At 50.1% G+C, this 23,965-nt stretch overlaps 1 pseudogene; it reads left to right on the plus strand.

Annotated features, from left to right (window-relative positions):
* Nucleotides 1-15,908: 15,908 nt before the first annotated feature.
* On the plus strand, nucleotides 15,909-23,680 carry LOC144148410 (endothelin-converting enzyme homolog; annotated as a pseudogene).
* Nucleotides 23,681-23,965: the final 285 nt, after the last annotated feature.

A 23,965-nucleotide genomic window follows, 5' to 3' on the forward strand; every position in this document is an offset into this window, starting at 1 on the left:
TCCAGCATGGCGAATTACCCAGAGTGAAGGGATACAAATATTTGCCAGCGTGGATAAACGATGGGGATAACTACTAAGAACTCCCGAGGAGCAAATTAAGGGTAAGTAAAAGCGAAACGCAGCTATATTTAGGCATACAGCTCTGAGGGGATATAACAAATATGAAGTAGTCAAAGGAACGTACAAAAGAATAATGGTTCCAGGTCTCGCGCTTGCGAATGCTGTACTCTGCTTAAAATCACACGTTCTATTAGGTCTTCAAGTGAACCAGAGAACGGTAGGCTGTTTCGCCTTAGGCGCGCATGGAAAACCAACTAACGAATCAGTGCAATTAGATATGGGCTGGGCGTCGTTTGAAGTTCGAGAAGCCCAGAGTAAAATATTTTTTGAGAGGAGATTGACAAAAATGGATCAAAGTAGGTGTGAAGCTCAGGTATTTAGCTACCTGTACTTGCAAAGCGCGAACACACAGTGGTTAAGGAAGAACAGAAGGCTAACGATGAAATACGGAAGGAACAGTAGATAATCCAAAATTCCCAAGGTAACCAAGAAAGAGACACGGCAGATAGAAACAAATAAATGGAAAGAAAAAATGGAAGCTACAGCCTCAAGCACACCCACAGCTAACCAAGGAGGAAACAATCATCTACCATTGATTACAAACAAACACCTATTACAACGCACCCATCCTCCACGCTATTTCTCCTACCCTATACGCCCTCACCTGTCACTTCTGCCCCGCTTTAAATACTACCTACCACAAGGTGCGGGCTTGCCAAACACTCCATTGTTTACCCCTAATCCCGAACCTTCCTCAGAGCAGTGGGAGGGCCTGCTGACCAGCTCCCGGCATGCTGACCAGACCTTTCTGGTCGCCCGTATCAGGGCTGCAGCCGAGGCCCAAGGGTACCTGCACTGAGGCGAACCCACCCTACCGAGTGACGGCTCAACCCCCACCGTTTTCTCTATTAAATGTGTATTCTCTGTCTATCTAAAGCGTCGTTAGAGATGCACAGGGCTGAGAAATTGGACATCATAAACGAAAATTTCTGCGATATTTCCCAGGGCAGTGTTTCGCTTTTTGAGGCTAGAGCAGGTTGCTTGCGAACTTAGAGCTTTGCGTCGAAGTATTGACAAAATGATGGAGTATACGTGGTCTGCGAAAAACAAAACAGTAACTATATGCCGCGCATAGTGTTAGAATGCGAGGGTATCCATCCAAATGAACATGAGGGAGATATTCGGCTTCCAAAAGCCCTAAGATTGATGGGTTGCACACAGGAAGTTAACTTCAAGGCTGTCGAAGCCACGAAAAGAAGATTAGAATGCTGGTAGATGAAAAGCAGGGAGGAAAACATTGCATAGGAAAGTTACCACCTGTAACCGGAAAAAAAAGTATTTTGTGACTAATAAGTTTTCTGTGCCTGCCTTAAGTAGCGCTGGTATTAAACAACGACTATTTTTGGTAAGGTGACTCGACCTCACCCCGTTACAAAGAAGAAACCAAAAGCAATCATGATCATCCTCACCTTAAAACAGCAATGACTGTAATTTTAGTTTCACCGCCAGCAATCCGCGTAAACAGGGTAATTTACCACCAATTTTCTCACTTCGACTTTCGCCTATTGGTCATCCCTCATTTTCTTGCAGAACAAGATCCAAGACAACCTTGGCCAATCCCCCGAGTAGCTACGCGCCCGTCTTCCCTTTGCACCAAGCAACGAACCAAATAGCGTAGTGGTAGGGCATCATCGGGCCATAGAGTTTCTTAGTAAGTATACTAGAGATGAAACTGCACTTGAGAATCCATGTCGTCGTGAGGGGTTATGGGAACACCCCCTCTTTTGGCTTGGGCTTGGCACGACGATTGGATTCTCAAGCGGTTTTGGTTCTTTGCTAACTTCACTATGCATTCGCACATCTACGAGCTACGAGGTAGCCGAAATTTTCCCAGTTGTGTGGTAGCCGTTTTCGGTGAAACGGCAGGCAGTGCGTGATCGTACCTGACGTTGGTGATGCCGCAGTCGAAGGACGTGTGACTGAGTGGGTAATATGACACCGCGAAAGTTGTAGCTGACGCAAAAAAAGAAACAAAACGTACATCGACGTCGACAAGATACCACAGATACCGGTGCCTGTATCTATCCTATGTTCTCTTCTTCCGCAACTGTTTAACGCTACGTTTTCTTTTGTCTTCAAGTATGAACCAGTGTTGTACGGAACGGCGTTACAAGGAACAGCGTTCCTGGAACTACTTCCTTTTTGGAGGAACGGAGGAACGCCACCGTTCGATTAAGGGTTGGTGGAACTGTAACGATAACTCGTTACGTTTTTGAAGGAACGGCAGGAACGGCGTTCCTTCCGTTAGATCGCTAGGATTTGGCTGTTTTTGATGCCAAGGCTCGAATACAAAAATACACAAGTCGGTGCTGCGTTTCTCTTCCTATAAGCTGGACAATTTGCCCACCCTTTAGCCGTAAGTGTTTCGTGGAAGGTCAAAGGCAGAAGAATAGCCACGCAGCAGGCCGCAGCTTGTGCTTGCTTTCATGCTGGTTGAACTTACGCGGCGTTCGACGGGTGAATAGCGTAGCAGCGAGAATTCTTTTCATCTTTCATCGTTTGCCTGGGGAGGCCAGGACGCGCGTCTGGCCGATAGAATTGGTCTTTGGCGTGGAAAGATTGTCTCACACGGGATCCGGCGAATTCGGTGTCGCACATTTAGGTGCAGGACGTTTCGGTGCGGACATTTCTGTACACGGACAATTTGGTGCACGACGTCTTACCCCACACATTTTGAGTCACGGGATGTCCCAGGAATTCTTTGAACATATAAGCTTTAATATTGTAATTTCGTGACCAATTGATATGATTTTACGTACGACACCTTTGCTTGCGCTCCCGTATGTGGAAACGAACGCTAAACCGTGGCGGAGCATTGCCCCGTAAAACCCATTTTCTGTAGTACATGGTAAAAATGAACGTTGTTAATTTGCATCCGTTCAACCTTTTTTTTAACACTCATGTGAACGACCCTACTACTTTAAGTGTTACCAAAGGGCTTTGCTTTCACTTCACCCAACGGTACAACACGCTGCTGCTTTTATTCCATCCCACCTCACCCCCCACAGCAAAACATCCGCGAAAAAATTCCGTCTTAATTATTGTGAATTCCTTGTGAATCGTGTGATTTCCGTTTTAATCGTGCTTAATCGGGTGAATTCCGTTTTAATTATTTTCTCAATCAATCTCGTATTCGTTTCATTCGGTGTCGGTTCTACTTAAAACTAACCAACCAACGATCGCATCTACGGTGGCGTTACGTAGGGGAGGAGGAGGCTGAGCCCCGCCGGCCGCCGGCTACCAGCCCCCGTGGTAGAGAGAATGGGGTGTCACTTGTGGTTCACCATTGCGTCAACTCGACTTCGAAAACTTGAAAACGACTGTTGCCGCTCTCGTAACACTAGCCTATTAAAGTTTTTGGCCCCTCATAATGGGAGAAAGCAATATATGCTTCGAGTGTCCACGATATGCGCGACTTGAAGAGTTAATTCCCAATGGGGAGACTGAAGGCGAAGAAAGAGCGATTCCTGTAGTGGGGGCGCCATCGGTACGACCGCGACACGCGGAAGGGCGTAGCCAGCAAACGATATTTGCCTTTGTGTTCTCAACGGCTTTTTGGGTGGCTTTTTTGTTGCACATTATAGAGGTTTCGTGAGGTCCTGGTGAATGTAAACCTTTTTCTTGTCTCACTGCGGTCAGGCTTCGGAGACAGTAAACTCCGCCACGCCTGTAGGATTTTCTGGTGAAACAGAAAATAACATGCCTGAAAAAGACATCTCATCGAGATTAGAGCGTGCAGGCGGTAAGGGGAGGGGGGGCGCTAGGACAAAGAATTAAAATGTGGTGAATGTAGGCATGTAAACATAAAACGAAGGTTGGTTTTCCCGAACAGGATGGGTGCACTTTGTATGCGCAACCCGTATGCGCTTAATCAACATTTAGAACTTTAGAAGCTGCGGCTGTTTTCTTAAAGGCCCGTTCTTCCTCCACGACAATATCCTAGACCAGTGTTCGCAAATTTATTTTAGCAAGCCAGACCAGCCTACGTAATACCCCTCATAAGGCTTTCTGCATTCTGGGGGGCTAGCTAATGATTCTTACGTTTTAGATATTGAGAGTGTGCATGTAATATTTGTAATTTGTGGTTGTGTAATTTATAAAAAATATACAAAAAAAGCGTCGGACCATCGTAAACGCCGCTTAATTGTCTTCGCTAAAAAAAATGACTATAAATTAACAACCTGCCGTAAATGAAAAAACACGTGTGCTAAAGAATTCAATCGGATGCATAACAGGTGTCCCCAGGAATAGGTATTAGACAAAAATATCGAAATGTAGAATTTCGAACATAAAATCAAAACATAAATTCACTGCTCCAGATTGTTGTTCATAACCCACGTTAAGCGGAAATAAAAATATAACTGCTGTCGCAAACAGGCAAGCACCGGATAATTTGGTAGCCGAAAAGTTCGCGCACCGAAATGTCAATACACCGATATGTCCATGCACCGAAACACCCGTACACCGATTTGTCCGTACACCGAAATTTCCACAACGAAACGACCTGCACCTAAATGTCCTAGAACCGTCTGGAGGTTGTCCGGTGCTCCCTGAAAAAATTCGCCGAGGAGATTTTCTTTTGATTATTTTTAACTCCAGATAATCTGCTGCCGGTGGTGTTATTATTGGTGTAATATACGTAGTTCGATGTGAGTTTTAAAGTTCTGGCTTAATGTCGCCCCAGGATTGTCCGACACTATATTTCAATTTAAAAACCTAATTGTAACGTTATTGTAACCACACGTTCCAATTTTCGATGTGGAACTGGAACGCGTTCCTTTCGCAATAAAGGAACTTGTAACGGGAACTCGTTCCAAAATTAGGAAGGAGCGAGGAACGAGCTTTCGTTCCTATTTTACAGGAACGTGTGCACCACTGGTATGAACCAAGACGCTCAGCAACACGTTTTGTTAAATTGTAGCTAACGGTCGGTGCACCACGAAGACGACGTTTTCATAGGCACGCACAAAAATCTTTCCAAACTCTTCAAACAACTTATTATCTCAAATATTGGTAAAGTTAATAAAGTAAGAGCCTCCAATGAGTTCCCCCACAAATATAACACTGTTATTAACTACCACCTTGTCCTGCAGAAAAGTAGGCACAACCGTTCCTGAAAAAATACCCTTTACTTCCTTTTTCCTCTGTTTTAAAGCAGCCTGTTTTGTTTTCCACTTGTATAATAACACCCCATTACTCGCGTTTTTTATAGCACTGTACGTGTTCGAGTATACGGAAACTAACGCGTTTCAATCCAAGCCAATGATGAAACTAAGGCGAGCGCATGATGTAATGGCGGCGCATGACTACACAGACGGCCTTGATATTACCCGCCTAAACACTAGCGCGAGATTCCTCCCCAGTGTATATTCTAAGAAACTCTGCCAATCGGGCTTCTACGGCGGAGACCCGAGACCACGTCCCATCGGATAACGCCCGTGTTTTAATGCGAAGGGCTTAAGTGCTCATTCTGCAAAAAAGGGCCGTTGTTGTGCGGTTAAGAAAATTGCCGTCGCTGGAAAGAGAAAATAAAAATGTAGGAAGTCGCACTAACACGTACGACGTCAAAGTAGCGAAGGTGTAGGCAATCTTCACGACCATCAACTCGACGATTGCTGCCGATTTGCTTCTTCTTCGCTGCAGCAATGTCCTCTACTCAATCATTGTTGCTATAACTGTTAGCTTTCTTCCTTTTTCTGGAAGTGATATTCATTGCCCATCAAATTGAAGGGACGTACGCTATGAAGTGTCTTTCTAGTTCCGAGCAAGCGTTGCCCTATTACGGGAACGCTGCAGTTTTTTGTATAGGGCAATCTTGGCCAATTCCCCAAAGTGGGTATGCGTGGCTTCACAAGCGTGCGCCGGGAATGCAGGGTGGCCGCCGAGGTTGCGCGAACAAACGAGCGCTCGGCATTTTCTTGGTTATTTTAACTGCCTGGCGGTCACCGCAATCTTGGTCACTCTCCCCAAGACGGTATGCTTGGCTTCACAAACGTACGCCGGCAACACTGGGTGGTTGTCGAAAGAGAGACAGAGAGCATTTATTTTAGCCACAGTTGCTGAGGGTTGGTGGCGGCTGGGCTAAGGCCAGTCGCGAGTTCGGTGGCTCTGCGTACCAGGGCCTCCTGGCTAGAGCTACGCAACGCCTTGTTCCATAGCTCGCTGCTGGAGATTTGAGGGAAGGGGTCGAAGGACAGACGACGGCCAGCACGCCTCTCGGGCTGAGGATAACTTTGATATAATTTCCGGCAATAGAGTGACGGGAGGCTTACTGTATTTGGGTTTTCAGCGCCGGTGTTGTTTCCCGGGCGTCGCTGGGTGTCGTTGAAGCACGTGAGCCAGCAGAAACCTGCGATTGTCGGCAGTCAGGGTCTTGCGTTGAAGACGACGTCGTAGTGTAAGCCAGCCGGGGTGTTGGAGTTCGGTCAGGTCGACGTCCATACCTTCCACGGCGTACGCCATTTGAGCGACGAAGGAAGCGTGAGGAATTCCTCAAGCGGAAAGGTCGATGCGGGGAAGACATACGTGGTGTGGTACGCCGAGTGTCGGGGAGGCTTCCGCCCCACGAAGCCTGATGGTAACGCTTAGCAATGAAACCGGCGTGGCGCAAATGAAAAAAAAAACCGTATAAAATCAGCTGAGAACGTTCGATGCTCACAACTGCGATGCCAGCAGACTTCTCCGAACGTTAGGATGCTGGCACATCACGTGTGAAGAGATCCCTGTGAAAAGATCGCACGGAGAACGGCAAGAAACGGGAGCCGATGAGAGCCCGGTGCATCTGCAGTAGTCCCCCGGCGGCGATCTCCTGGTCGCCTAGAGCCACGCACACCGGAGCACTATGCATTTTCTTGGTTTTTTTTTAATGCGGCGCGGCTGCCACACGGCATGCGCTCATGTGCGCGAACTCGCCATTTTCTCGGTATTGTTAACTTCGGACGGGAAAAATTAAGATTTGCTCAACTTCGATCTTAAGAAGCACGTGTGTGCTTCACTCGAATTTCAACCGGGGTGCCCGATGCATCAGCCCGACGCTCTGTCGGTTGTGCAATTCCAGCGGGTTGCGTGCACTAGTGCCGTGGCAGTATATGTTGCCGGTCTTGTTGTTTCTTTATTTGCAGCACATAGCCACTCGGGGATTTGGCCCGAAATCCAGAGGTCCCAGGGGAAATGCGCCCGCTTCACAAAATCCACAAAATGGCGAACTGCAGATGTTAAAGTTGCAGGATAAGGATTACCGCGTGGCACCTGAATGCGATGGCACGTGAGTATAACAGGGGCACACCAGCTGCGCAGAACCCTCCTTCGAAAGAAGTTGTGGCGTGTATGTACAGGTCGGCTTGCTGACGTGATTCGCGCAAAGGATGAGTGAGCCAGTAAGTAGAATGTTTAAGGGAGCCGAGTAAAAAAACTGTGCTTGATTCATCGATCATAGGAATCGGTAAAACACGAAAGTGAAATGTGCGGCAAAATCTGCAGCGAAAGAAGTATGATTTGCGGGTCGGAGGCTCTCTTGTGGGTGTGCTTGGCAAGGGACGTCCTGCTGGCGAGTTGCTTCGGCAAAGGTGCGACCACTTGGGTCCTGCTCCGCCGCGTGTAGGGCCGATGGTTGCGTGGCGAAGAGCTCAATTTGTGGAGCTCGAGAGACACATTAGAAAGCTTGGACTGTTAACGCGCGAACGCGTTCCGCTTCCACTGGCGTTTCTCTTCGCACCAAATCAGTCACGTTCGCAGAATTCGCCTCTCCGCGTCGTTGCCTTTTTGCGGCTCGTTAACGAGACCATCACACTGAGAAACAACCACGACCGGGTTTGTAGATAGCGGCCTGCCCATCGCTGCCCGGAGATAAAGGGAGTCGGCGTGCCAAAAGACTTCCTGTAGGGACGGCGCGCTCCGCCAGATGGGGCAAATTTTAACTCCGAACTCTTGGCTTCGCTCGCACCGCGGCCGGCGATTCCTCGCATAAAAGTAGCGGTCATACCAATCAATGCCGATTGTAAAAATCACTACCTATAATACCAGCGTGAAACGATAATTAATGGTTAAGTCAACAGAACCCTTTCTATCATAAGCAAACGTCGACGCATACAACTAAACTACACTGCTACCATTCCCGCCTACGCGACTGGCATTCTTTATTTTCGAGCACTCTCATTTGTTTAGGCATGTGAAGACTTTGCGGACTTTCGGTTTACGTCGAGGAACTTTCATTTGACGTGAAGCTAGTCTATGCTCGTGCAAAGGTGCATAGGAAAGGCTCAGATTTGTTTAAACACTCTGACATGGCCCATCCGTGCGTGGAAGCACTTCATTCTTGCAGGAAAACAATATTTTTTTCCACCAGAGTGAGCGCTACTCGACGGCAACCTTTTCACCGGCTGCTGCTCTTTCACCATAATGGCGCGCCGCGTTTGTAAGAGCTCCGTCGCGGTTGCCCAGCAAATAGCAAACTTAGGTATGGAAGCTGTCCCCGCTGAATGCTTGTGGTTAGAACCATAGTTACCTCCTGGATATCTTTTTGAGCCACGGCCTTCGTACGGAAGCGATCGGAACCTTTATCTAGCGCCTGCCAGGCGTGCTCAGCTGTAGGCAAGAAGTACCATCGCATATCATATCTTCACTGAACGTACAGTACGTGGCAAAAACAATGAAGGATCTTTCATCATATTCTTTCGCGGTAGCTTTTGTTTTGACTAGTTTTGACGCCGAGCCTCCTGACATGGCGGCTCGATCTACTCAGCCTCTAATCCAGCGGCAGTGCCGGTGCTTAAAGGGGCCCTGAAAGGCATTTTGAGCACACTAAATGAACTAGCGCAATCGCTAGATTGGGTCGCCAACGTCACCTGTGCCAAGTATTACTCTTTTACGCGCAGCGGAAAGCTCACACTTTTGTTGCAAAGTTTGTCGCTTTTTTCTCACCCTTTCCTTCGTGTTTTTGGACGCCGCCATCTTCACATGTCTACATCATCGATTCCCAGATGTTCGTCATGAGCTAGACATCCTGCTATTGGGCGGCTTTTTCACGCACTTCCGGCAAAGAGATGAGTCGTCTGCTCAGCGTCGGCTCACCGGCTGATCTGCCAGCGGAGTGCCGGAGTGCTTTGACATTTTACGACAAACGAAACAAGTGTAAACAAACGCTTAACCGTTTGTATTGAATGCAACACGGCCATAACACGACGTGGATTTTATCTTACGTGAGTACGTACCATAAAGAAAGTCCCGTGGCACTTCTTTGGTGCAATCGCAGAGAACGCCTTGAGCCGAATGCCCGGGTTTGACGCGTACATTTTATTCAACTTCAAAACAATCCAGAGATGCGTTTCGAACGAACGCAACGTCACAACATGCGTTGCAAGTCTGAACCGCGATTGACAGACGATGAGTTGCCTCCTCCTGCCCGTAGTAAATACGGCACTCACCTCACACCCGGTTTGCGGGGACGAGCAGCAAGTCACAACTCTGGCGCGCAAGCGAGAAGGCTTTTAGCCAGGCACACTGCACATACCCCATGCGAGGTTGAGTGGTACGTCGTTCGAGAAAGATAATCCAGACCATGGAAAGCACTATCCACCCGCAGAAGTACAATGTCGCATTTCATCGCGAAACGAACGCGTCCACAACACACAGGAGGCGATGCACACACACACACACAGCTTCGGTCGCTGCATTGGCTTAGCTGCAAGCTTCGTTCGGACAATCAGCGATGCTACGACGATACAGAGCTGCGTGAGGATGACGTGCTAACCACTTCACGTATTTAAAAACACAGGGGCAAAGAACTAGGTTCATCGGAAGCAAAAAATCTTTGCTCCATTATAGTACCTGAAATGTACTGGCTAGTGTGCCGAGGGCGGGCTCCAGGCGGGCGCCGGGAGCGATGTACGCGGCCGTCTGCCGCTTGGGGCGCTGCCGTGCGGGAGTGTGCGCGTTCATCCGGCCCGAGCAGATCGCGCGGTTACCTCCGAGCTGCGTAGCAGACGGCAGCGGCAGAACTTTCCATTCCCGCTTGCGACGAAAGCGAGCGAAAGCGACGGGAATTCTGTCGCGCAACCAAAATTTGTCCCGACCATTCGACAAAAACGATCGTCGCGCGACAAAGCGACGGAATTCCTGCCGCTCTCACTCGCTTTCGTCGCAAGTGCGAACGGGCCTTTATGGGCAATCTCCGTCCCACATAAAAAAAGCTCTTGCTTGTCCCCTGAGCATACGGTTGGTATCTGACTACGTTACACTGTGCTTGCCAGTGTATTTAAATGATGTCACTAGGTTAGAAACGTACGCGCTCGGCGTGCAGCTTTGTAAACGCAAGCGGTTTCACATACGCACGCTATTTTGCTGCTAATAGAGTTTTAGTACAGCGTTTGTGGCCTTTGCATACGCTAAACGCTAAATTTTTGCGTCCCGCTACGTGACACCGCGATGGGAGTTTTAGTAGAGCGTCTCATCAGTTTTGCGTAACGACACACTAATGTATACGGCGCCATCTGTCAAATGTTTTCCGAAATGTCTCGCCGGCTGATCTGCTAGCGGAGTGCCGGAGTGTTTGGACATTTTACGACTATCCAAACAAGTGCAAACAAACGCTTTCCCGTCAGTGTTGAATGCAACACATGGGTGCAGCTTGTCAGAACACGGCTTCTAGCTGATCGAGTGCAGCGTTGGTTTGCTCTTCGCCTTCACGTTCATCGCCGCTGATAAAGCGATCCGATCCGGCGCGTTTTGTGCACGGGTTCTGTGTCGGTTGAAAATGTCTTTTTTCACATGCCGCCGGTAGTAGGAATTACAACCACCGCAAAATAACACCCGGCACCAGCGGGGCCACATCTGAGACCGCGCTGTTTGGATAAACAGTGCGCGGTGCACCAAAGGGAACGAGCGCACGATTCTCCCCACGCGGCTGCGAGTTCGCCGCCGATACCAACTGCAGCCCTGCAGCTACGTACACCGCGAAAGGGCAAGGCCAGGCCGCACACATGCGGCCAGGTCATTCGTTCGCTTTTCCAGCCTGTCTCCATGGTGTCTACAGAGATGAAAAAGCCGAAAGAGCTGGCCCGTAGCAGACGGCAGTCTGTGGGAGAGCAATAGCGGAAGTACGTCACCGCTGAGGAGCGGAGCATCATGGGAGGGGAGGCCAACAGCGAAGAAACAGTTGAAAGGAGGAGGAAATACGGCGCGACGATAATTCGCGGTTTTTGATTTACGATTTCTCAGCTAATACTCATCGCTTCAACAAAATTCTTGCAGGAGGAGATTGCTAATACATTGCTTTATTTGGTTACATGTACAACCATGCATCGGCGGAAGGCATTTCAGGAACCCTTTAAGTCGCCTATAAACTACATCCTCAGTATCAGACTCACTGCAGCTACATTTTCAGTAAATCACTATTCATGCTGCTGATACACTGCCTGCACATAAGGTGAAGGTCAACCAAGACTGTGCAGGAAATTGTTTGACGCACACAGTTTTTTTTCTTGTTATATACTCGCTCTATGCGTCGTAAGCCAATGGGTATTGGCCGCGCGACTAGCGTTTCTTCCCCTTTTAAATGCAGAGCGTTTCTTTAACTCACGATGTCACCTGTTCTAGGCGTCCGTAGTAGTCCGCATCGCTCGCAGGTGCGCCGCTCTCTCGCGGTCGGTTCGCGCCCAACAGGTGGGGGCGCGCGCGTCGCGGGATCAACAACATCTGTGGCGTGATCGTGACGTCAGCATCGCGCGCGCTTGGCGCGATCATGGCGTGATAAAGGCGGGTGTCGGCGAGGCTGGAACGCACTCATCGCCGCGCTCTCTCGTCAGCAGTTGCCGTCATCGAGTCTCCGTTGTACGAGATGGAATCAAGACCTTCAATCATACCCACCTGCTAATAAATGTTGTCACGTGACCACGTCATTGCGTCTCCTCATTTAATTACAATATAACAACCAACAGCAACAAGTGCAATAACATTAACGTAACGCAAACTACTTAACGTCGTGCACCCCGGAAATGCTCTGCATTTGATCGTGCCCCTCGCGAGGGGGATGTTTGCTTTCTCGCGCCTCCTCACCACAGAGAATACGTTGCGGGATGAATTCTTTCAGGAACGCCTACCGTTTTTTTGTGGAGCGCTGCCCCAGGTACCCCATGACATGGTGAGCAGGCTTTGTGCGCCAGTTTCGCAGGAGGAGCTGCATGATTGCGTGAGACGCCTAAACGGCGCATCAGCGGTGGGCCCTGACGGCATCCCTGCAAGGTTCTACAAGACCTTTTTTTCTTGTGTTGCCCTATATGAAATATGAAGGAGTGCGCACAACGCGCTTCTTCTTGGTAATATTTATGTTGAATTTTCTCTGTTAGAACGCGCTGAACGTGTTTTTTTTTTTTTGAGGGGGGGGGGGGGGCACGGGGGGTATTTTTTCGCATGTAGGCGCGCTATCGAGCCCGTGGAACGCCATGAAAAACGCTAGCAAATGGTTAGCAGCTGTGCACTCTTTTTTGCGAACGATGTCCGAGTGGCTGCGAGTTCGGTGGACGCCGCCCGTGTGCGTGGTTTCGCCAGCATAGCCAAGTAATAGTTTCGCGTCAAAAACACCTTTTTGAGGACATCGGCGAGCCCACCGAAGGTGTGCGCGTGCCCAAGTTGGAATCGGCGGAGGCTCAGCGCAATGGACCGAGAAAACGATAAAGTATCAACGATGGCCGGCCGAGCAAATGTGTATACAGTGGAGAAACGGGAATTAAAAATCCTTGCAACTGTCGTACAGCTGGTGAATGAAACAGTCTTTCCCCTTGCTACAACGAGGTCTCAATGCCGAAGAATCACAAACTCTGTGGACGAAACATCAAACCACCACGCCGGAACGCACGCCGATCAACGAACGCCCGCGCAGCTCCCCTGCCGTGGTTTGAACCGTGGCGCCACCGACCGGAGCGGGCGGAAACTATAATGGCAAACTGTTCGCATGGCGACGCAGTGAAACATCCCCCTCGCGAGGGGCACGACCAATGCAGAGCATTTCCGGGGGCGCACGACGTAAAGTATTTTGCGTTACGTTAATGTTGTTGCACTTGTGGCAACTGCTGACGAGAGAGCGCTCGTCGGCGGTAATTTGAATGAGTCAAGGATATAAGGCGCGTTCGTAGCCTCCCATTCTGTGTCGGCTTTGTGGCGCAGTGGGTAGAGCACCATGTACATTGCGTTCCGCCCTCAGGGTCGAGGGATTGAAACCAGGCGCCGGACAGTATTTTTTTTTTATATTGTGTAGGGGGAGGGGTGCGGACTACGACTACGGACGCCTACGGACGTCAACGTGGGTGACATCGTGAGTTTCTGAAATGCTCTGCATTTAAAACCGCGCCAGAACCTGCAGGGGCATCAAAAAGTACTTAAAGAAATCTACCTAGTAATAACAAACTTGGCACGCAGAATTTGCGCACATGGGCAGGTCGCTATCTATAAAGCCGGTCGTGGAAACAACACAGCTTGTGCTGCCCAATCGACGCGCCAGCTATCCGCGCTCGTTAACGTTATGATGCACTACTTCAGCACCATCCGCGTCAACCAGTTTTTCTGCCGTTTCTCCTGTGTTCTTTGTACGGGTGGGACTTCCGTGACGGATATGACGTCAGTGGAATCTTGGTGTATCCCGGCATAAAACACTTTCGTGTTAATAAATGAAGAAAAACACAGCAAGGTGGGTGGCCTTTTCTCAGTTCAGAAATCAGCGATCTGCCGCTGCAGCTCGGGCCCGTGAAGTTCAGGCCGCGAGCTGGTAAGTTAGCACTCCCACTGCTCCGGAGACGGCGAAATAAGGGTCGTTGGATGGTAGGGCACTGCTACATGAGGTAATGCGTGGTTCAGGCCGTGTGTCCAGAATGGCAGTTGTAGGGTTGCTGGGGGCCGAGATGTCGTCAGACGGAAAAAAGAGAGCGAAGAAAAAGCCGCAAACACGGTGTCGCAGAAAAGAAGCAGGTCGAGGTAATTCGCTTCAACAGACGACAAGGAAAGCGGAGAAAGAGAAGTAAATACAATGCAGCAGTGAGGAAGTTGTTGAAACGTCCCCCCGGGCTTTTACTTTCGAAGCACGTAAGCAGAATTAAATGCGAAGTGCAACGAAAATTTACCTGCCCCAAATTCTGTTTCAACATGTGCTCTACAGCACTGAAGTCGCTTGTGACCAATTTTAAACCCCCCACGTGCGCAGTAGTTTTAATAAGACCATTTGAAAACACGTCCCTTCAGCCGACGCGGGTTACCGAGACAGAAGGAGCAAATTCGAAGATTGCCGTGGTGTCGTGGCACGCCGACGCGAGGCGATCCGCTGTTGGCACGGCTGGTCAGTGCGTCCGCGCGCGAACGAGTGCGGGAGCTGTGCGCCGCACTTCAAGAACGCTCTCTAAATATACTACAAACAGTACTGTAACCTCGCGACCGGGCGGCTGCGCGGGTTCGCAATGAACGAGAACGGCCGAGGCGAGATGAAACGCTTTTGAGCGGCCGGTCGGGGAGTGGACGAGTACGGCCGCCGTGCGCCGCATTGCACGATCGCGGCTGGTCGACTCTACGAGAGTGCAATGCGCGAGTTCAGCCGACGCGAGGCGATACGCTGCTGTCGCTGTTGGCCGGTCCGGGCGCGCACAATTACAGTCACTGCTCGGCGCACTGAACCGAACTAACTCACTTAAAACAACGCCGTCAAAACATAAAAACTAGCCGCCGTTGGCAACGTTTAGCTCACCGATTAGTGAAGAAAAGAAAAAAAGGCTACATTTGGCAGAATATGTAATAACAAGGTTGGCAACATTGAGTATCGTTTAAGGTGGCTGTTTTACCACGCCAGCGAATAAACTGCAGTGCTTTCTTCAGTAAGGTGATGAATTGGGCTAGTTGCTTCTGCAGTTTTCAAACATGCAGTGCTTTCGTCGCCGCAAAACTTCGCATGTAGGGGGGCATCACTACCTACAGATCTGGCGCAGGCGCCCTGCAGGGGGAGCAAAACTGTCTGTTTAAACAACACATTAATACAATTCTGTATTTAACTGTGATAGTATGCGCTGAAGAAGAATCCCTACGCGCTAGCTGGCACGTTTCGGCAATTTGTGCTTACCGTTACATTTTTTTTTTTTTCATCCCTCATAATGTCGATGTGGTTTAATCATCTAGCGCTCAAAAACGGCTTTTGAAGCAATTATGGTCGCGCGGACTTCCCAGCAGCTTTCGTACATGTTTTGAGTTTTTGAAGAAACGGATGACCCAAAACACGTCGAAGTGGCGTGGTCATCTCCCACAGAGCCGTGGGCGAATCCCCCGGGCGCGCCAACTGGATTCGTGACTGGAACATCAGTTCCGACCCACCATAATGGCCGCCTCGTTTTTCCTCTTTCGGGTTCGAAAGGGGCAAGTTTCGATCTTCGTTTGCAATGCACCGACGCATATTTTGGCCTCCAGGTTTTGCATGCAGAACCCCTCAAAGTAATACTAAGGGAAAGCGGCTTTTAAGGGGCAGAAAATAACGTCGCACTTGGCCATCGCGTCCTGAGAATTTTTCATTCCATCTTAAAAGCGGTCGCCATTTTCTTGATCAGGCAAGAACAATGACGACGCTTTTTCGCAAAATGGAGCACTTCAGGGTTTTGTCGTAAAACGTGTCTGCTTCAGCCACACGCCTCGCTTTAGGGGTGAGAACGAAAACGAAAAACGATCCCCGGAATTTCGTAGTTGGGGATCGCCGCTGCCGCCATGATTTCCTCGCTCGTGGCGGCTTCGAATCTGTTCCAGTCCGGCACAGCTCAGCCCAGAGCGACATGACTGCGCCGAGGCCCTTCGTTGTGCTGCTGCTGGGCGTCGTCTTCGCCGGCTGCAAGTTTCTCGTGAACAAGGCTACGTTGGCCGCTTACCCTTGGTGCGACCACCCGACACGCTGCTTCGACTACGCGCAGGAGCTGGCCGCGAGCGTTGACTCCGCAACCGACCCCTGCGATAACCTGTACCAGCACGTGTGCGACAACTGGCACCGCAACCACCCCATGCCCCTTATTGGCTCCAGCCAGTTCTACCTGCTCCAGTTCCACGTCACTTCCTTCGTGGTGGGTGCCCTGAAAAAGCCACCGCCGCAATCCTCGCCCGCCAGCGTCAAGAAGGCCGTGCTTGCCTACCAGGAATGCACAAAGGTTCTCGACGATGGGAGGAACGACATAAAGGTACGCGCGAGTGATATCGTAGCCCACGGCGATGAAGCTAGCGCCGCAGTGTAAAAACGGAGCTGACTGATTTTGAGAACTATTCATCTTGACGGTGGAAGCACTCGCACAACAGGGACAAAAGGTAGAAAACAGGGACGACACGCCGCAGTTTTGTCCCTGTTGTGCGAGCGCTTCCACCTTCGAGATGAACAGCTACCAACTAGCCCAATCGTCTGTTCTACTAGAGCATATTTGAGAACTATAACATGGTGTTTCCATAGGAAGTTCTTGCATAGGGATGAGCGTACGTTGCGCTAGCGGTGGTTGGTACGAATGGCGCGATTGCGCATGGGCGCATTCGTTCCGGGATGACCCCCCCCCCCTTTTGCCGTGCCAGCGTGCGCATGCGCAGTCGTATATCGGTGCTCCGGGCCGCTAGAGTAGCGTAGGCTACCTACTGTGCTAAAGCTTTTTACCCAAGGCGTCTTCTTGAAAAAGTTTGTTCCGGTTTACGGAAGGATGGTTTACCGCTGTAAACACACGACAGCAAACGGACAGGATAAGCACCCGAGCTTCCCGTTCCCCGTGCGTGGGTTTACTGCTTTAAACTTTGTCTCCGTAATAACGTGGTGTGATTCGACGTGCCCTTCAGCTGTTCTCTATCGAAAACTATTCGGAAACATTGCTTCTCTGATGGGCTTGGGGGTATTGCGCACAATGACGAGCTATATTTTTCATAGAATTTGCCTCACGTAGATTAATCGTGCTAGTATGAATGTTTTAGCAGATATTATATCTAGAGCACACTGACTTAGGCTTTTGGAAGCATCAAGCGCGGTACCAAAAGTCTTTCGTGGTTTTGGTTAAGGTAAGCAAGTCGCCAAAGGATGTTCCTGCGGAATGAATTCAATGCCCCTTAAACAGCCTTTCATCGCGCAATGCCCTTGCAATACAAACGGTATTTGTCACTTCGTGCTTGCGCAGTGAAGGGAGAGATGGAGGGGGAGGCGAGTATACGCTTTGACGTCAGGCGAACCCACGGGGTAAGAATATATTCTTACACCGTGGTGTAACGTAAATATTTCAGCTCTGACTCCGTCCCCCGCAATCCTCAGCTTGACGCATAGTCAGTTTGGCGTTGCCTTGCACTTCGCCATGGTACTCGGATATGCGACTGCTAGGCGATAGCCTAACGTATACATTTGTGGTTTAAGCAGCTACAGAGAGTTTTAGGACGGTGTTTTCTGCCTTTTCGCAGGCTTAAGGTCATAATTTTGTGGCATGCTACGTAAGCACATCGAGATGTTGCAGTGCAGCGTTCCGCGTATAGTTTTTGTCCGTCAAGAGATCTGGTTGGGAAAAAATTCCCCCCATTTCCCCGAGGGGAAGAATGTGAAAGTGCGAATGCACGAGTTGAATTTGCGCGGTTCGGTAATGTTCGCGAAAGAGAGATCACACACACACACACAACTACAAAGACAGAAAGATGCATTTATTCACAGACACCTATTTGTGTTGTCGTTGTACTTGATTGCTAGAGCGGATCGGAGCTTTGAAATTTCGTGTCAGTACTCCTTTAAGCGGGTGCATTAGCCCTTCTCACGCCCGATTACTGGCCAATCCCCCACGTGGGTATGTGCCGTGTCAGCGGCCAGGCAGCGCGAGCCCATCTCCCCCCGTTGCCAAGGAAGACGAGGAGATTCCTGGAAAATCCCCCACGTGGGTATGCTATGCGGACATCGCCGGTGGACGCAGGTTCAGGGTCGCTTAAGAAGTGCATCGCACTTAAAACTCAGGGAGAAAACTCAGCTCCCTGATTCTATGGAAAAGCGCGAGGCGCATCATAGGGTGAGGCTTTTACGTGTACGCCTTTTCATGTCTTCGAAGCGGAAGCCGTTTCTTCGAGCCTGGTGGCCGTGTGTGGGTATATCTGGTTTCTTCGTCTGCTTGCGCGATAGGCGGCACAGCGCGAGAATTTTGTGCGTGCGCGTGTGTCTGAAGTGTGACACGATCGTGTGTCCGTTCGTCTGTTCTTCGGCCGGCCTCTCTGGTGTGGCATTCAGTGCCAAGTTTTATCCAATCTAGCTTTCCCGACACCCCCCCATCCCTCTGAGTCGCTTTCTCCTCCCCACGGTCGCAATACACGGAGGCCAGCGGCATCTGGCCTAAGATAAATACAGCGGGGTAACAGGCACGGATGATGCAGCAGCAGCAGCAGCCCCCCAGAAACGGGAGAAGAGCGGGAAAAATGGCAGCAACTTCACTCAGTGGATGATGGCGAGGGTGCGGAGTACGGGGACTCAAAATGACATCCGATCTGCGCCCCCACCGTCATTCGATTTTAACCGTGAGTTGCACCTTGGTTATTCCCAAAATGAAACTGCAACTGATGGCTCAAATGGAATTTCGCTTAATTTTCGCTGGATGGTGGTGTGCGCACAGATGGACGCGGACGGACACTGGGTGGTCCTCGGGTGCTCCGCACCGTTACAGGCGAGGGGGTAAGCCGTTTGAGTCTCGGGTACTAACTGAGGTTCGTACACCACTGGGTAAGATGACTAACACTAACTATGTCTGGTCTAGCAGACAAAGGCTCGAATCCTGCCGGTGCCTTTGTGACTGACTTTGCGATTGTAAATGCTATGGGCACGGACGCGGACGGACATTTTGCGGTCCTAAGACAATCCGCACCTAAAAGCTTCGCGTTAGAAACTAAATCGACAAGGGCGGTTATTGAGGCCGCTACAATTCGAAACTGAGGGGCCGAAATCACCAGTACCGGAACTCTTTCCTTTCCCAGCCTAGTCGGTTCGCTCTGTAGCCATGATTCGAACAGGATGTTCTGCCTAGTGTTTATAGCGTTCGCTGCTGTTGATGTGGTACAGTTCAATAGTTTTCGGTCCAATATCGGTGCGCACATCAGGGGCGTAGCCAGGACTTTTTTTCGGGGGGGGGGGGGGGAGGGGGTCAAACAAAATACGGGAGGGGGAAATATATGTAGGCAAGCCTTCTTGCTTCTGGCAGGAAGCAAGAAGCCAAGGCAGGGCTTCTGGCTACGCCCCTGGCGTACATCGTAGAATAAATGGAACCGCTTGTGATAGGGACGTCTCTCCCAAACTTGCTTCCGGTGGCTTTACTTTTTTACATTTATATTTTAACTTCTTTTGCTCACTTCTGGTGTTTCTAATTTATTGTACTGTTTTTTTTTAGGTATTACTGCTTTTTGCTTCGTTTAGATACATTTCTTTAAAATTGTGTTTATTGCTCCGTTTATATTTGGTCGCTTTTGTTTTTTGCAGATATTTATTACGTTCCTTTCCTATAAATCTCCATTTCTCTTGGCCAAGTTTCACTTTTCTTGCTCATACTCTACCTATACCTTCGCCGATCATACTGGTTACAAACCGACCGACCAATAAAACTTATGCAAGAACTGGCGCCCTCTTGAGGGAACCGCGCGCGCTTACGCCATGTTGGGGGATTCCCGGATCTCCGGATACTTCTGTATATATGATATCCCGGGGTTAGCGACGCGCACGTCGGCATTTATCGTTGTCCAAGATGCCCAAATACTGCCGGGTAACTTCCTGTGCTCAAAGATTATACGAGGACGACCACGGAAATAGCGTACACATCTTTTTTGTATTATTATTTCTCAACGGAAGCGTGACTGGAGCCCTGCGTAAAGTCGCTTGCGGGTGTCAACTTCCCTTTGCGCAGTAATAGCTAGGTCGCATGCATAATCAGGAAACGAATAATATGTACAGGACTAAAAAGGTCCCAAAGTGAGCTGTTTTCTAGCCCTTATTTTGCCGAGGAGCACTTTTCCCTGCTGGTAGTTAAGGCGCACTGCATCGGTCAGCTCGTACTTTATCGTGCGGGTAGAGTTTTGAGTCTGCCGTTCGTGCTTTGCGCGCCCGAATTTTCTTTTTATTATGGACGTTCGGTAGGCTTTTATGGAAGTACAACGCATTCTTTTGTTTGCCAAACGTTACAGGGAACAAAAGATCCGCGACAGTTGCAACCTTCACGTAGCGGCATGAGTAGCGCAAGTAACGTACATAGTAACCCGTGTATCGGTCATTTACCGCTCGTCGCCTGCTGTTCGACCGTATCGTATTTTCCCAAGATGAAAATTTGCAACCGGAATTTTCTAAGCGGTAGTGTGCACCCAGTTTTGTTGTTCACGGCGCAAGCAAAGGACACTCAGCGGTCGCCGCGAGGCACGCGCTCACGAGCGCTCGGCATTTTATCGTTCTTTATGACTTTCGCAGTCTTTTTTTTTACTAATGTCTTTGCGTGGGCTGGGGACGCTCGGCGGTCACCGCGAGGCACGCGCTCACCAGCGCTCGGCAATTTATTGGTAATTTAATTATTCATTGGCAATTTATTAATTTTTGTTGGCAATGTTTAACGCGTTACACGCCACACATTACGGCCAGCTACAACAGCTCCGCTGTTAAAAAATGTCAGGTACGTAATTTATTTTTTAACTGTTTTGTTTTTGTTTGCAGGTTTCCTCTACATCCCAGAGGATCCTTAGCGTATATATCTATATCGCGAGTGCCCCCCATCCCCCATTTCAACCCCAAAACAGCCCGCAAGATTCGAGGCGTTTCAGGAATTACCTCCTGAGAAACCCACACGATGCGAAACGACATTGACGTAGGAGAAGAAATGCGACAGCCTCAAACAGCTTCCCTGCCGGTGCCTTCCTGGCTGCTTTTTCGATGCATAATGCGTATTTACGAAGTCGCCCGCATATGTGGTCAACAGAGAAAGGTCCACAGATCACTCGTCGCTCATTTTGTTGCGCTTAAATCTGAATATAAAAGTATCGCCAAGCCGAGAAAGCCCCTCACACGCTCTGTGCCAAGCAATCTCGCGACCGCCATCCCCCAACATGGCGTCGCGTGCTTGCTTCGTTTTTCTTCCGGTAGATGGCGGCGCTTTTGCATAAGGTATATAGACTTTTGAAATGCGGCGCGACGTCTTGTGTGCACGTGACTATACTTGTAAAGCGAAATCTCTATTACGGCTTGTCTCGCAAGGCGTAGATGATCTGCCTTGGGACGCCGGTACGCAAAAGCCGCACGTGTAACGTCATGGCCCTGGTGTGCTGCAGAGGCGTCGCGGATGCGCTCGATCCGACCCTCGGCAGTGCAGTACCACGTGACTGAGAGGGTTCAACGGCTGATTCGCCAGCGCTTGGTCGTGCAGTCCCGCCGTGGATGGCGTAGTGCCACTGCAGCGCAAGTGTGGCAGGTGTCAGGGCTACTTTTCATGAAACACTAGGTGCCGTGTCTTTGAAAGCCATTTCGCACGTGGTAAATACATTTACAAGTGTTAAGCGGGACCGATTTTCATTCGTGCTCAACAATGTGCAGGTCTTGTTGGACGTGTTCAAAAAGTACAACCTGGACTGGCCTACCTTGACCTTGCCGGACAACTTCGACGTTCTCGACTTTCTGCTGGCCATGTCTCTCGAGTACGGCCTCCAGACTCCGTTCAGCCTGGCCCTGGCGCCGTACATAAAAACAGACAAGCGGTACGGCCTCATGCTAAGTATGAACATCTTGGCAGATATCGACGCCATAAAGGAAACGAGAACCATTGAGGCCTGCATTTCCGCTGTGGCGCCGGCAGCGAGGCGACAAGTGGTGTCCGACGTCGCGCAGCGAACCACCGATGGCTTCCAAGAGTTTGTTGGTGATGTTTGCCGCCCTCTATCCCGGCAAGCGCATCACGCTGCAGTTGCGCGCGTTGGAGGAGCTGGCCAACGGAACAGGCGAGTACGCTAAGTTAAAGGACTGGCTGCGGGTCGTGAACAAGCAGTTGCCCGATGACCGGAAGATTGACAAGGACGAGCAGGTGCTCACGTACAATGGCAGCGAAGTGGCGCTTCGCGAGATCTTTCGTCGCAGCAAGGCGTCGCGGCACGTGACCCTTGTCCTCTACTCTGTTTGGAGCCTCATTGTGCAGCTGCACGCAGGATTCTCCCACGAGCTCATCGAGTGTCTGCCACAAGATTTGCCGTCCCACTTTAAGTCGGCGATCAAGTGCCTGCAGCTCGCAAACAAGGTATGACTTAATTCCTTTCCTCGTGCTTAAGGGACGCCAGAGGAACGTCCCCGACGATGATCATGGTACAACGCTGGGATTGACGGTTTCGGCGCTTGTCCGTTGGTGGCTTAAGCAAAGGCTATTTTTAAAGAGAATAGATTTTAGTGCATGCAGCTGTGCATTGCAAACAGAGATGAACAAAAAAGGACACCACCATGTTTTCCGTCCGCAGGAGCTCCTACATGGCGGAAAGCTATATAATCATGTTAGCAAGTTGCCCTCGTCAATAGAACGCACTAATAAAGGCGCATGAGCACACTCAATTTTCCAGACGGTGATAATTTTCGGGATGACCACCCGTGTTTACTGGAGGGCCTCATTGTCAAACCGTTTTAGTTGTACCAAAACCTCGAAGGTAACGTGCTGTTCAAGTTGTTTGTTTGCATGAGCTGCGACATGAGCATTCCCTTTTTCTTCTCGGGTTGCAGCGCATGCGGTGCCCAGATTCATTGACCACCGACTGCCACTTCAGTACGCACGGAGGCCAGAGGGTGGAAACTACCTATTATTTACTATGGGCGAGCGCCTAGCATTAACGCTTTTTCTGGCCTGAGTAAACTGTCACGCTACCATAAACACACGAGTCACACGCTGAATAACTGACAGCGATTCCCTGTTCCCTCGCAGATTGCCCCGTACGCCATTGGTCGGTTCCTCTGGGACAGCTTGGAGCTTACCGGAGCCATCAACAGCACCGCTACGGTGTGGGCTGCTCTACGAAACGCCACGCTGCAATACTTCAAGGACGTGCACTGGATGGACGCCGAAACGGCCAAGGGCGCTGTGGAGCACGTGTCCCATCTCATCTCCGTTATCGGTCACCCAGAGCATTTGAAGTTGACTACGGCACTTGACGAGCACTACAACCACCTGCCGGACTTCAAGCCACCGTTGAAGTCTTCAAACGCCCTCTCGGAGACCTTCGCTGACACGGCGGGCACCGAGAAAGCGCGGCTGGCGTACGCGACACTGGCGGAAGAAACAGGCTTGCTGAGCTACACGCCGGAGCAGGCATTTTACGTTGCCAGCTGCTTCGAGTTCTGCGCGACGGCACCGTACGCGAGACATTCTGACCGGTACTTGCCGTTCGCTCTCCGCTGCAACGTCCCAGTCTTGAACCAGCCGGAGTTCTCTGGTGCCTTTAAGTGCTCTGGCAGCGCAACAATGAGCACTCGCGAGCGCTGCACTTTTCACGCTCCATAAAGTAGGTCGCTAAGAACGCTGTTTCGATTCTAATACGCAGTTGTATTTTTTTTTCATGTTTTGTTCACATGTCTAATTATTACGACAGCTTATCACGAAACAACACTTGTAGATCATTGTGGCACATAGAATAATAAAATGCATTTGGTTGGTACCATGACGGATGTACACTGCTTCATCAGACTAACAAATTTCCTACAGGGAACCATATCTCAGCAAAGGGCATACTCTCTCAAACATTTTACAGAAGGCATTTGCTTTTAAGTGCGAATGCACTTTATAACCGACCCTGAATTCCGGCGACCGCCGTCCGTCCACATAGCAACAGCTGCGGGTGCGCGCGCTCCTCGTCT

The sequence above is a fragment of the Haemaphysalis longicornis genome, unplaced genomic scaffold, assembly GCF_048455015.1.
Source record: "Haemaphysalis longicornis isolate Haplotype H1 unplaced genomic scaffold, Haemaphysalis longicornis Haplotype H1 scaffold_8, whole genome shotgun sequence".
Lineage (NCBI taxonomy): Eukaryota > Metazoa > Arthropoda > Arachnida > Ixodida > Ixodidae > Haemaphysalis > Haemaphysalis longicornis.